Below are 12,841 nucleotides of genomic sequence, written 5' to 3'. Positions count from 1 at the left end.
AAAGATACAAATAAAATAAACAGTGCTTTTCAGGTTTTTTAGGTAGGTCTAACATTAGTTTTTAGGTACAGAAATTGAATAAAGTAATCAAATGTAAAATAACATTGCATATTTGACTGTATAAATTAAAGATTAAAAGTTACAAAAGTTACAAAAGTTATTCAATCAAGAGCAGTGAGAGATTTCCGTGTCATTGCTGTTTGATTAAAGTGCTGTCTATGTCTGCTAGGATACTCACCAAGACGGGCATTTTGACATAATTTTTGTGTGAATTTGTCCATTCAAACACAATACTTCACAGAGAGCTTAATATTTGCGCGCATTCTGAGACGCGGGTTCACACGCTTCGGATGAGAGACCACACAGATCTTCTCACTGCGCCCGCGAGTTCACGTCTTCTGGCTCTTTAATATTTAAACTGGCAAGGCTTAAATGAGTTTAGTTTAAACACAGATAGCAGCGTGTGCTGTTCAGGTCTTACCTGCGCTATCAACATGTGATGACGGCATAAATGACAGCTATTCCAGCATAAAGCACTCGCATTGATTAAAGAGTGACTGGTTTGTCCACGTATTGTTTTTTTCTCTCTCTCATCGCTCTTGTTGTAATGTATTGGGAAGCCAGAATTTGTATCCATCAACAGAAACATGCATTAGCCAAACTCTAACAAACCATATTACAGATGCATTGTCAGATTTAAGTTGAACCGCGGTCCTAGTGTATGCCGAACCGTGTGTGGAGAACGGTACGGTTCGATTTTTTACAGAGAACCGTTGCACCCCTAGTAAATATCATGGTTTCCACAAAAATATTAGGCAGGTCAGTGGTTTTCAACATTGATAATAAGAAATATTTCTTGTGCAGCAAATCGTCAAATTAGAATGATTTCTGAAGGATCATGTGACACTGAAAACTAGAGTAATGACTGCTGAAAATTCAGTAAAATAAAGTACATTAATATAATGAACAGAAAAAATAGAAAACAGTTTTTAAATTGTAATAATATTTCTACAATAACAGTATTACTGTTTTTACTGTATTTTGCTCAAATAAATGCAGCCTTGGTGAGCGTAATAGACTGCATTCAAAAACTTTAAAATCTTACCGACCCCAAACCTTTGAACGGCCTATACTGAAAACTGCAACTTGTATACCTAAATAAGATCTGAGCTGTGTATTATTAATCTGCACTCTTATTGTATGTCAACAATAGGGATGTAACGATTACTGGTTTGACGATAAATCATGATAAAATTTCATCTTTTAATTATCATTAAAACCGTATTAGATTACCGCGATTTGAACAACTCGCGATAAATAAATACTGTCCAGCATAAAGCACGGTTTTAAGTAAAAGTCTCACGTGCGCACAGCAGCAGAGTAGTTTTGTTTTGAGTGAAAACAGGGCGGAAAAGCTGGGAGGTTTTAAAAGAGTGCTAAGGGAATTATACAAATGAATATATGAATGAATTAATTATATGAATGTACCTCTGAAGGTACTGACTGTCTTCAGAAACGATTCGATGGCATTTTGTTTTCATCTTCGCTCCATGTAATGCCTAAAGGAAGTGTTTTAATCGCAATACTGCTTTGTCCACGGAGTTTACGGGAAACAGCTCTAAGGGGCCGTTCACATGTCGCGCCTAAAACGCGTGGGAAACGCTAGGTGCGCCGCTTTCTGCTTTATTCCAAAGCGTTCGGGCGCTTGCGCTCTGGAGGCGTTTGCCGTTGCTAAGCAACCATGACCTGCGCTCTCCATGAAGACGTGAAAGTTTCAGCAAAGGATAAATGGATTTGCAGTACTAAAAATCGCTTTTAGTAGCGCTGCTACTAAATTTATTTAAAAATGGCTATCCCTGTACAGCTATGATCAGCTGTTCCTTCATCTTGGCTGAGCTTTCAATGTTGTTACGGGAAAGGATGAAGCTGATTGGTTGGTTCTTGTCACATGACCACGCTTGCTGCATTCTGAAAAGTTGAAATGTTTTTATCTCGATGCAGCGCGGACACGCCTGGAAAAAATTAGCGCGTCGCACTGCGTGCGTGTCGCGACCGCGTCGCTTCCATTATGAGTGCGCCTGCCGCACGTCTACATTTGAAATAACGAACTTGAGCGCGCGAAATAATGTCTGTGTGCATGTGTGTAAAACAACAAACTGACGATTTATATATAATCATTTGTAATTGTATATACATTGTTGTGATTAATTGTGGCTGGAACAGTAATGTAGCTGTAAAAATAGTTGCCTGCTGAAATTGAAATGTATATACATCTTCATCATGACTAGTTAGACACGGCGAGTTTGTCTTTACTATACACATTAGATGTGATCCACCTCATAGTAACAATCCTGTCAGATCGTCCATCCTTTGAGTGAGAGTGTAACGTTACAGGTCGACCGATCTGGTTTAGTGGTTAAAGTTAAACTTTTTCGACATGTTTCCCTGTTGTCCTTGCTCAGCAAAAGCATGGACCCAATGTTGTCTGGGGGTTTGGCAAAAGGAGAGTGGGACTGTGGGCAGTGCTCGGGGTGGTGACTGAAGGCAGTGACTGTGTAGTTCTGACGTCAACTTTTTACGGAAGTCACAACGGTTCGTGAAAAATAGCTAGAACTTTAAGCAGGCTGTGTGCATTTTACTGTGGACTGACTGTTTTGAAACTTATATGGTAGTTAAATAGCCCCTAGACTTCAGTAATCGTGAAAAAAGCCAGGAAATTTCAGTTTTGACAATATGGGACCTTTAAGACAGTTTATGCATACGAAACCTAAGTGAGACAAATAAAATTATCTTCTGAGACCCTTCTTTGTAGATATTGGCAGTAGACATTGATAAACGCATTGATAAAATAGCTCCTGTCTTTCAGTCTATGAGTGAGAGTCCAGAGCCCTGCGGTAGACTGCAGTTGCTGATGTTTCAGCACTTTTAGGGCAGGCCTGAAACAGAAGGCTGTGGAATTTCTCAGCTTACCTATTCAGCAGTTGGAGCCCTGAGGTGTCCACCAACAGCCAAGCTGGTCTGCTGCCTGCAGGGTTCGGTTTACACCAGCCTGTCAGCTCTACTGCTCACTCATGGTCCACAAACCCAATGTTTTGTTCTGCTGAGCTCGCAGACAGAGCCAGAGCTCTCGTCCCCCAGTCTGAAATATAGCCATTCACTTTTACCAACGGTGCAGGAACGTAAATTACACTCTTTTTCTTTTATACTGGCCTGGAATTCCTCCTCTCTGCTGTCACCCTAAATTTGAAATCTTACGATTTATGCATCTTTATAAAAGACCGCATTTACTTTCAGAAATAATACAATGCAGTAGTAAACTTCCAGCATTGTCATATTACAGCCAAGTCTTGAGTTCTCTCTTTTTAAAGAAGTAAATTGATATATAAATGTATGAAATCTTTTTAACTTTCACATGACAAGCATTCATCTCATGCGACTGTGCTTCTGAATCCATTTGAAGGCGTCTTTTATGCTCCGAGAAATGCTCAGTAGCTTCCTTGCCTTGATGTGCATTAGGATCTATTTTTAGATGGGAACAGTACATAAGATTCGCAATCATGTGTCTCACTGTGACCTGGTTTTTGAAGACTTACTGACCATCCATTCATAACCACAGCCTGGAGTAATAAAAAACATACAGAAACAGATGTAGAACTAAAGTGTATTTGGATTGGCTTTATATCAGTGATCCACAAACTATTGTCTGTAGAGTTTTAAGTAGAAAAACAAAACAGGAAATTCATCGTGATTTGATTTATCAGTTGATTGATTCAGTGTTGCTGTTTTTGTCAGTATTTTATGTCTTTTTTATTATAAAAAGTTTATTTTTTTAGTTTTTTATAATGAAATCTAAAATTAATAAATAGTTAAATTACATTTTTAATAATTAATTGTAATTACATAATAAAAAGCACCAACACTAAATTAATCAGTTTGGGGTCAATAAGATTTTTAAAAATGTTTTTGAAAGTGTCTTATGCTCACCAAGGCTGCATTTATTTTATCTTAAATGCATTAAAACCATGATACATTTTTTTCAGTACTCTTTGATTAATAGAAAGTTAAAAAGAACAGCATTTATTTGAAAGCATTTTTTTTTGCAATGATATGAAAGTCTTAACTGTCGATTTCAGCATTTATGTTAAATTAATTTCTTTAAAAAAAACATGTAAATGGTGTGTCAAATCATTTTAAAAATGATTATTATTATTATTAAAAATTTTTGTACCTTGAGATAAATTTGTGATTTAACAATTATTTTCAGTTAAATAATAGTAAAACAGCATTTTGGCAAAATGATGAATTGGTAAAAGTTTTCAAGAGTTTGCGGGCTGTGATGTTCATTAGTTAAAACTGAAACCATTGTTTTGAGTTCATTGGTGGTTTCCTCCTCATTTCGGTTGTTAGTTAGCTACCTGAAAATTGAGAACCACTGCTTTGTTCAACATATAATTCAAAAGGAAGTGAAGGAACGTAACAGAAGGAGCTCCCAACAGCGGGGACTTGAGCTGGTTTACTGCTCCTGCCACTCTAACCCACTTTGAAGTGAAAACACTTCCTGGTTTATTTACACAAGGCTGTCCAGGCCTGGCATTTGGCAATCTCTGACAAATGAGAGATTCTCAGGATGAGCCAGAGGAGGGTGAGAGAAGATTGTTAGGAATGCTAGTCATGCTTTTGCTCAGTCTCACAAAGACATACCAACAGCCATGCTTGGCAATCCTGGGCAGTGTGTTGATAAGAGCGAAGAGTACTATTTACTTTTTGTTTTGTTTTTTCCTTAGTCTTATTTAAATGTTCTTTCTGTTCTCAATGTCGTATATGTATGTATGTTTGTACCAAGAGCTCCTAAAAACAAAAACCCACAACAAATTCCTTGTGTGTTTGCACACTGATTCTGATTCAATTGCGATTTACGCACACAGTGATTTGTTGCCGTCTCGGGTTGGACGGGCCGAGCGCCACACAGACCCAGGGAGCTCTTATCTGAGATAGCTGGAGTTTTTCACAGCTCTGGTCTCGCCCTGTGCAGTGAATCAGAGCTGAAGTGAGCAGACGCAGAGGAATGAGAGCAGAATGGAGAGTGAGTTCACGAGTCAAACGTGTTCGTGGCATGATGGGCTTGTCCTGGGGTATCTGGTGACACATACCTGCCATTGTAGAGACCCCTGGCACTGTACTGCTGTTCAATATTTATAGACGCCAAACGCTCTCAAATATCAAATAGTTAAACAGCTGCGGACAATTTCCAAACTGGCTGCTCGTTTTGGGAAGTCCACAAGCCGCAGGGATAGTTGCCAGTGTAAAAGAGTTCATTTTCTTCATCACTCTCTTTATATTAGGTAATTAATTGATTTTAAAGAGTAATGTCGTACTTGTTTCCGTGTAGTGAAGTTCAGGGTGTCTAAATGGACACTGTGGAGGAAAATTTAGCGATAAACCACAGTGATACACAATAAAAAGAATCCAAACTGACCCCAGATTAGTAGAAAAAGGTTATTATGTGTTGGCATCATGCTGTAAGCTGATGAAAAATGGCTGTCACATCCACAGCCTGGCGTCAGTAGCTCCCTCGTGAGAACTTCCCCTCAGGTGAGAAATTATCGTGGATATTATCTGTGCAGCGGCCCAGCAGCAGATCAGTATGAGGCCAGGATCCATTTTGCTCTCTGCACACAGGAAACGCTGGGTTGACATTATTTTCAGGGCGGCCATACTCACCCTCTGTTAGTGATGTGCTTTTCATTCACCTACTCAAGGGCAAGGTCAAACCGACTGAGGTCGTTCCGCTTCTACAGAGGTGTAAAGGAATTGTGAAGAAATAGAGCTTGTGAAGAATCAGTGGATTAACGGTTTCAGATGTGAGCATTCATGAAAATATGTGTGGTTGATTGATTGTTAGTTAGCATTTTTTATAGGTAATATATATATATATATATATATATATATATATAAATACACACACAACATTTTTTTTATACAGGCATCAGTTTTAGTCTCATTTGACTTCCAAGATCATTGTAATCAAATCTGCTTAGTTTACATCTGCTGGTTTCAAGCTGCTATTCTGAACAACAATGGGAATGAAAGCGTTAACTGTAAAAAAAAAAAACAACAACAAAAAAAAACCACCCAATTCATTTCACTGTGACTCGAAAACAGGTCATAGGTAATATATATATATATATATATATATATATATATAAGAAAGTAATATAAATACTGTTGATGACAAACGGTTCCATATTCATATTGTATAAAATAATATTTCTCAGAACATGCAACATTTAGTTACAGTACTCAAATTTGATTGACTGAGCAATGTTCCAAGCATGCGTATATGTATTAGTTGTTAATATTACTGATAGTGTAATTGTTAATGTAATAATTTTATAATTTTGAGTATAATTTAATAACTATTATTATGATTAAAATATATTTTATTGGCCATACTTACATAAAAATGACTAACATTAAACGTAAAAGGATAAAAATAAATATAATTAATAAATAATAAAATTTGTAATTTCATGAATCTAATAAATAATGAACAATAACATTATATATATATATATATATATACACACACACACACACACACACACACACACCAGTGGTGTTCTGAAATGAGGAGGCAAAGTCCTTACAGTTTTTTTTTATCAATGTAAATTCATGTCCCAGTCACATTTTCTTGCTTAAACATTACTTATACTATCAGAAAAAGAGAAGAAAAACAAAAAAAAGCATTTAAATTCTATTTTATATTTTTACATTAAAAATGTAATCAATGTTCTATTTATTAAAGCCAAGTATGAATCTCATCAAGGTAGTGTTTTTAAGCATTTTACATTTATTCCAAAATAATAACTTTAGACAGTAACAATTTAAACAATATATTTTATTTGTGAACATATGTTCAGCTATTCTTTTTAATAGTTAACTTTAAACTTTTTTTTTTTTTTCTCGGATCATCAGTCATCAAAGCTATGTAAATAGCTATTGGTCACAGACACAGAGATTTACTTTTCATTTCACCAAGCTGATTACTCACTAAAAACTCCCACAGATCATGTTTTAAGGACATTTTAAGTCTTATTTTGATGTAACAAAGTGGTTATATCTAAGTGTGCGAGTTGTTTACTTACTTTTTTAATGAGTCTTCCCATTAATGCCATATCGTTCATTCAGACTGATTCACCAAAGTGGAATGCGCACGAACACAAGAGGCGGGATTTATCGCATGAACCAATCACAGCTGATCATAACCAGTCATATCCAATCATATCGCGATGGAGGCATTGCCTCCTCTCACGTGGCTTTCCCCCATTCATTCTCAATTAACCCCCACCAAACCCACCGCACGCTTTAGGGGGTCTGTTAAAACTCAATGGGCTCAGGGGGAGGCGAGAGAGACGCGGACTCCTGCTGTAACTTCACCTGCGGGTGTTACTGTTGGACAATATTTCTTTAGAAAAACAAGTGATTTATACACTTTTTAATGTCATATTTTCTAATATTTACGTTTTTATTTTTGTACTACGAATTTGTTTCTCATCCAATTTTTTGAGGAGGCAATGCCTCCCTTGCCTCCTCAGAGGAAACACCCCTGATATATACACATACATACATATATTATAAAAAAATTGGTATAGAATTTTTGTCTGGTAGCGGAGCAAAAATAGACATACTGTAGCAAATATTGGATCTACATTTAAAGATACCAATGCAGACACATATCAACCATAAATACAAAATAACTTTTGTTTTAGAAATTTCAAGTAATTGTGTAGTTAAAATAAATACACAATATTTTAGGTGAGTAAATATTGTATACATTTAAAAAAAAAAAGATTGTTTGCTTACTTTTTGTATTTGTGTATCTTATTATCTGTATTGCTATAATACATTTTAAAAATAGATTGTATTAGCTAGTATCACAAATATAATGGCTGACCAGGGCAGTTTGTGGTGGGGGGTGGTCTGTCTGTACAAGTGCCCTCCCCTCTCCCATCAGCTCACAGATGGGCCACACCAACCTTCTGTTCCAGCAGGTATACCAACAAATAATGAGAGAGAGAGAAAGACAGGTAGAGAAAGAGCAACAGAAAGAGCAAATTAAAGCGAGCGGGAAGCATGGGGACTGTGATTTTGTGGAGGATGAGGTGAGGAGAGAGGTGAAGGGACTGAAAAGCAGACTCAAGTCAGTAGCTAAGTGCCTTGTGACCAGAATGAAACAGAAAGCCTCAGGCAGATGTAAAGAGTAAAGAAGAAAAGGAGGGGGTGGCAGAAAGGGAAGGGGGAAAGCGGAAAGGGGGAGTCGGTTTGAGAGTAAGAGGAAGGTAGAGTGAGTGAAAGAAATAAATAGAGAGCGTGAGAGGAAGAGAGAGGGAGGGCGATGGTGGGGGATGATGGTGAGCCGGTGCGGCCGTGTTGATTGGCTTGTATGAAAACACATGACTGCAGTGGGGAGCCTCTTGCTCAGGGTGAGTGGCTCTGCTTCAGACCAAACCACATTAGATGAAATGAATCCATTCCCCAGCCTGTTAAAGGAGCACGCAGCCTGGGTTCCAGAGAGAGAGAGAGAGAGAGAAGAGGGGTGAATTGAGTGGCAGGAGAGAATGGGGGAGAAAGAGGGAAAAAAGGAGACATGGGGGCAGGAGGAGGCCAGCACACACACATATGGTGCTAGAGAGACTGCTCAAGAGATTACGGCACATTTTAGGTCAGGACAATAGAGAGCAGTGCAGAGCCTTTACGCTGCCTTTCTGGACTCGCATAACAAACGCTGCCTTGTGCTGTCTGCAGGGGCCACTGTCCAGCTCACTGCTCCTCGCCACACACACGCAAAATGGGTTCAGAGCATGAACGATATGGTTATGGGCTTGGTTGTCTTTCACTATTTGCATATTTCTCACAGTTTTTGAGTTTTGTCTACATAAAAGGTGTTGGAATTAGATAATACTGTGTACTTTTGATATACAGTGGCTCTGAATATGTAAAGATGTTTGGCATTTATTTTTTAAAAGAGACAACATAAGCACATTTTTCATGCAAGGGAATTCACAAAAAAGTTTTTTATAGATTTGCAGTAAAGTGTGTAGAAGTGCAGTAAATACTGTCTATAGGTAAAAGAACCTCAGGAAAACCTGAGCAGAATATGGCTGATAATAGTGAAGTTAGTTGGGAGAAAACTCTAGCATCATTTGTTTGCTGATGCTTTTTGGTTTTGTTATCCAGTCAAAAATATGGGGTCAGTAAGATTTTTTTTTTTAAATAATGCATTAAATAGATCATTTGATTATTGATCATAAATTGACAGAAATCTTTTAACATTACAAATGTTACAATAATAAAAATAATAATTTTCTAATTAAAATAAATGCTGTTCTTTTGAGCTTTCTGTTCATCAAAGAATCCTGAAAGACATGTCATGTGTCATTTCCACAAAAAATATTAATCAGCACAACTGTTTTTAACATTGATAATAATATGAAATGTTCTTTAGCAGAAAACCACCAGCATATTATAATGATTTCCGAAGGATCCCTGAAGACTGGAGTAATGGCTGCTGGAAAATTCAGCTTTGCATCACAGGAACAAATTACATTTTCAAATATATTAAAATGGAAAACAGTTACTTTAAATTGTAACAAATATTTCACAAATTGTAACATATTATTTCTGATCAAATAAATGTAGCCTTAGTGAGCCTAAGAAACTTCTTTCAAAAACATAAAAAATTTATTAAAATCTTACTAACCCCAAACGTTTGATCAGTAGCATAAGTGTCCAAATACTTTTTGGGGTCACTATAGGTGGCTTAGGGTTAGTTGGTAGTGATCAATCTGAGCAGACTGCAGAATGCGTCACCAAACGCAGGTGGACCCTCGCCTCTTTCCCACTCAGCTGTGGCGGACGCTTCCCTCTGTCTCTCCACTGCAGGCGTTCTGATCTTTAGTATGACTGCACTCTGATCAGCTAAGCTGAAAGCGAGTCTCATATACCTGCAGGCCGCCCACAGTCCATGCACTGACCGCCTGACGCATTTTGTGCACAGGACCTGGCTGAAATCGCCAGTTCTGATCTGATTGGCTGGCGCCACGCAACGTCCTGAAGTCAAGACTGCACCAGCCCACCTGGAAATGAACATGAGTTTTATGAGCTGTTTTGAATGGAGAACTAATTACTAGATTAGCTTGGCAGATGAGTGGCATCAAATCTTTGGGAAATGTTCAAATATCTAAAAGAAGGTCACTAGAGCAGAAGTGTATATTCTTCCATATTTCTGCTGTAGAACATAAAAGAAGATATTTTGAGGAAAGTTTCAAATGTCACTTTTTTTGATTATCAATATTCAAAATATGTGCTTTTGAGTTCTGCAAACGACAAGGGTAAATTGTGACAATTTTCAGTTTTGGCTGAACTGTCCCTTTAATGACTTCAAGATCAGTTCTGATTGGTCATTTTACATGTCAGTCAGACAGATCTTTCCTGAGTAAGTGGGAAGCTCTTGGCCAGAATAAGATTGAACAGACTTAATGCTGATTGAGTTGTGTAGCTGTTGTCCTGTGGGCATTAAAGTGGCGAATGAGAAGTTTACACCACATGAACGAGTCGAGTTGCTTTGAAAAGATCTCTCGGTCGGATCTGAGCGTGAGCTGTAATTATGATCAGTCTTGTAAGCTTGGCCTTTTTCTTGAATTGTGTTCCAGGCTGGTATCAGTCTCTCAATCCCTGTCCTTAACCCAAGAGTGCGACTGATGGTATTTATAGAGAGCTGCCTTTGAAAAGGGAGTCAAGCGTGTGTGGAAATGCAAAACTCACTCATGCGGTGTGTGTCTGATTATCAAGATAATTCTCCCTGTACAAACTAAGTTCTCTCTCTCTCTCTCAGCCCTCTGTCTGACCCCGCCTTTCATAAGATTAAACGTCTTTCCACCGTGTTTTTTATACTTCACTTCGTTGCTTTTGTTTTTGTTCTGACAATATGAATTATGCCTTGTTCATCTGATATGATTTATCCTTCTGTTTTTTTGAGGTTTAGGTTCTGTACCCTGCCGATTTTCTTTCAAATACCTGGGTATCAGCACTTCTTCTCATTTTATATGGTTTGGTGGTGTGAATTCCACAAAATATTGGGTTTTATAAAACTGATATTGGTTAATTAAAACTGATTGGTTTCACCGATATTTTGAAACAATATTTTTATTATTCACCCTTATCAACTTAAATGATTTTTAAAGCAGTGATGTAATAAAAAAATAGTCCTTGATGTTTTAAAAATTACATACATTTGAATTGTTTAAAAAAAACTTCAACGCTATTTTTTTAAAAACGTTTTAAGTGTAAGAGTGGAGATATAATGTCCACCGAAAGGCAAAATAAATACACACACACAGAGGGAGAAACACATATACAATTATATTTAATTATTACTCATTCAAATAATAATAAACATAATAAGTATTACAATTATTATTATTTTATATAAAGAGTATGTGATTTGAGTTAGTTAGGTTCAAGAGCAGTTAAATGCTGTGAAATTCTTCCAGTGTGGCCAAGTATCTGACTGTAAACTTTTTGTTTGGAATGACTCCATGGCTAGCTTCTGCTTCTCTTTGAATAATGAGAACAAGAGTTTGTTTTCATTGAGGTAGTTGGTGTGTTATATAACTGGTGTTTTTCAGCCTTCATTGCCTGAGGGGTGAGAGAGTGACAGAGAGAGAGAGAGAGATGCGTGATCAAGCTGTGTGGAGTTTTGGACCCTGCTTTACGGCTCTTTGACGTCATAGATCAGGATGTTCAGCAGCCACTGTAAAGATGTTTTCATGTCATCACACTCTTGAAGCCCGTAGCTTAGAGTTTGCACACCAAACAAAAGCCATCTCACGAGGAGGAGGAGGAGGAGAGTAAGAGCATTCTTTCTTAACCCACCTCCCCCCCCTTTCTACCTTTCACTGCTGGTAGCTGGAGGTGAGAGTGACAGCGGGGTAAGGAGGGATATAGTTAATCAATAGCCACAAGGTCAGACAGATGAGCCTCTGCTTTGAGTGTTCCCTGTTAGTGGGTTGGAGCAGAGGATTTGTAGCGCTTGTAAAGGCTTAAAGGAACACTCAGCAGTTATTTGTGGTGGTGCTGATGGTCAGGGTGGCAGGACTGCAGTGTGTGAGAGAGAGAGACACCTGCTGGCTTTTGACAGTCACTGCAGCCACAACGACCCAAATCCTGTCAGAGCCTTTTGCCAAATTAGTATATAATTTAGTATATAAATATATATAATTGAGAAGCCAAACTGTTTAATATATGACTTGTTTAGAGAGAATATATCTTTTTATTATTTTATTTTATTTTTCAAGCATACAATTGAAAAGTCGGTAAGAATTGAAAATTAATAAAGTTAATCATTTAATTCAACAAGGATGCATTAAATTGATCAAAATATATTATTTTAAATATATAATATTACTGTTTTACTGTATTTTTGATCAAATAAATCCAGCCCTAATGAGCATGATATTTATTTTAAAAATCTTACCACCCGCAAACTTTTGAATGGTTGTGTAAATCTATCAAAAGATAAAGATAATTATATGGGAGATAAATATTTCTATACTAAAGAAATATAATATATTATATAATAAACGTAAGAATTTTTTTGAGAATGATTTGAATTTTTTAGGTTTTTTTTCAATACAAATAGTGATAAATATATACATTTTTTGCAGTGTTTCAATCTCTTGCACATTTGCTGGAGATTTTTGGTTAAAATGGGAGCAAGTTGTGCTTTTGTGTGACTCTGAGGTTGTGAGTTCAGCACACTTCCATTATGCAGGTACCAGGC

The 12,841-nt window shown here is 37.2% G+C and overlaps 1 pseudogene; it reads left to right on the top strand.

The window, feature by feature from the left end:
- The first annotated feature begins 3,027 nt into the window (after nt 1–3,027).
- LOC107757160 (zinc finger MIZ domain-containing protein 1-like) overlaps nt 3,028–12,841 on the top strand; it is a 51,430-nt pseudogene continuing 41,616 nt past the window's right edge.

This window comes from Sinocyclocheilus rhinocerous, unplaced genomic scaffold, assembly GCF_001515625.1.
Source record: "Sinocyclocheilus rhinocerous isolate Xijiao unplaced genomic scaffold, SAMN03320098_v1.1 scaffold503, whole genome shotgun sequence".
Taxonomy (NCBI): Eukaryota; Metazoa; Chordata; class Actinopteri; order Cypriniformes; family Cyprinidae; genus Sinocyclocheilus; species Sinocyclocheilus rhinocerous.
This window is presented reverse-complemented; position numbering and strand designations above follow the sequence as displayed.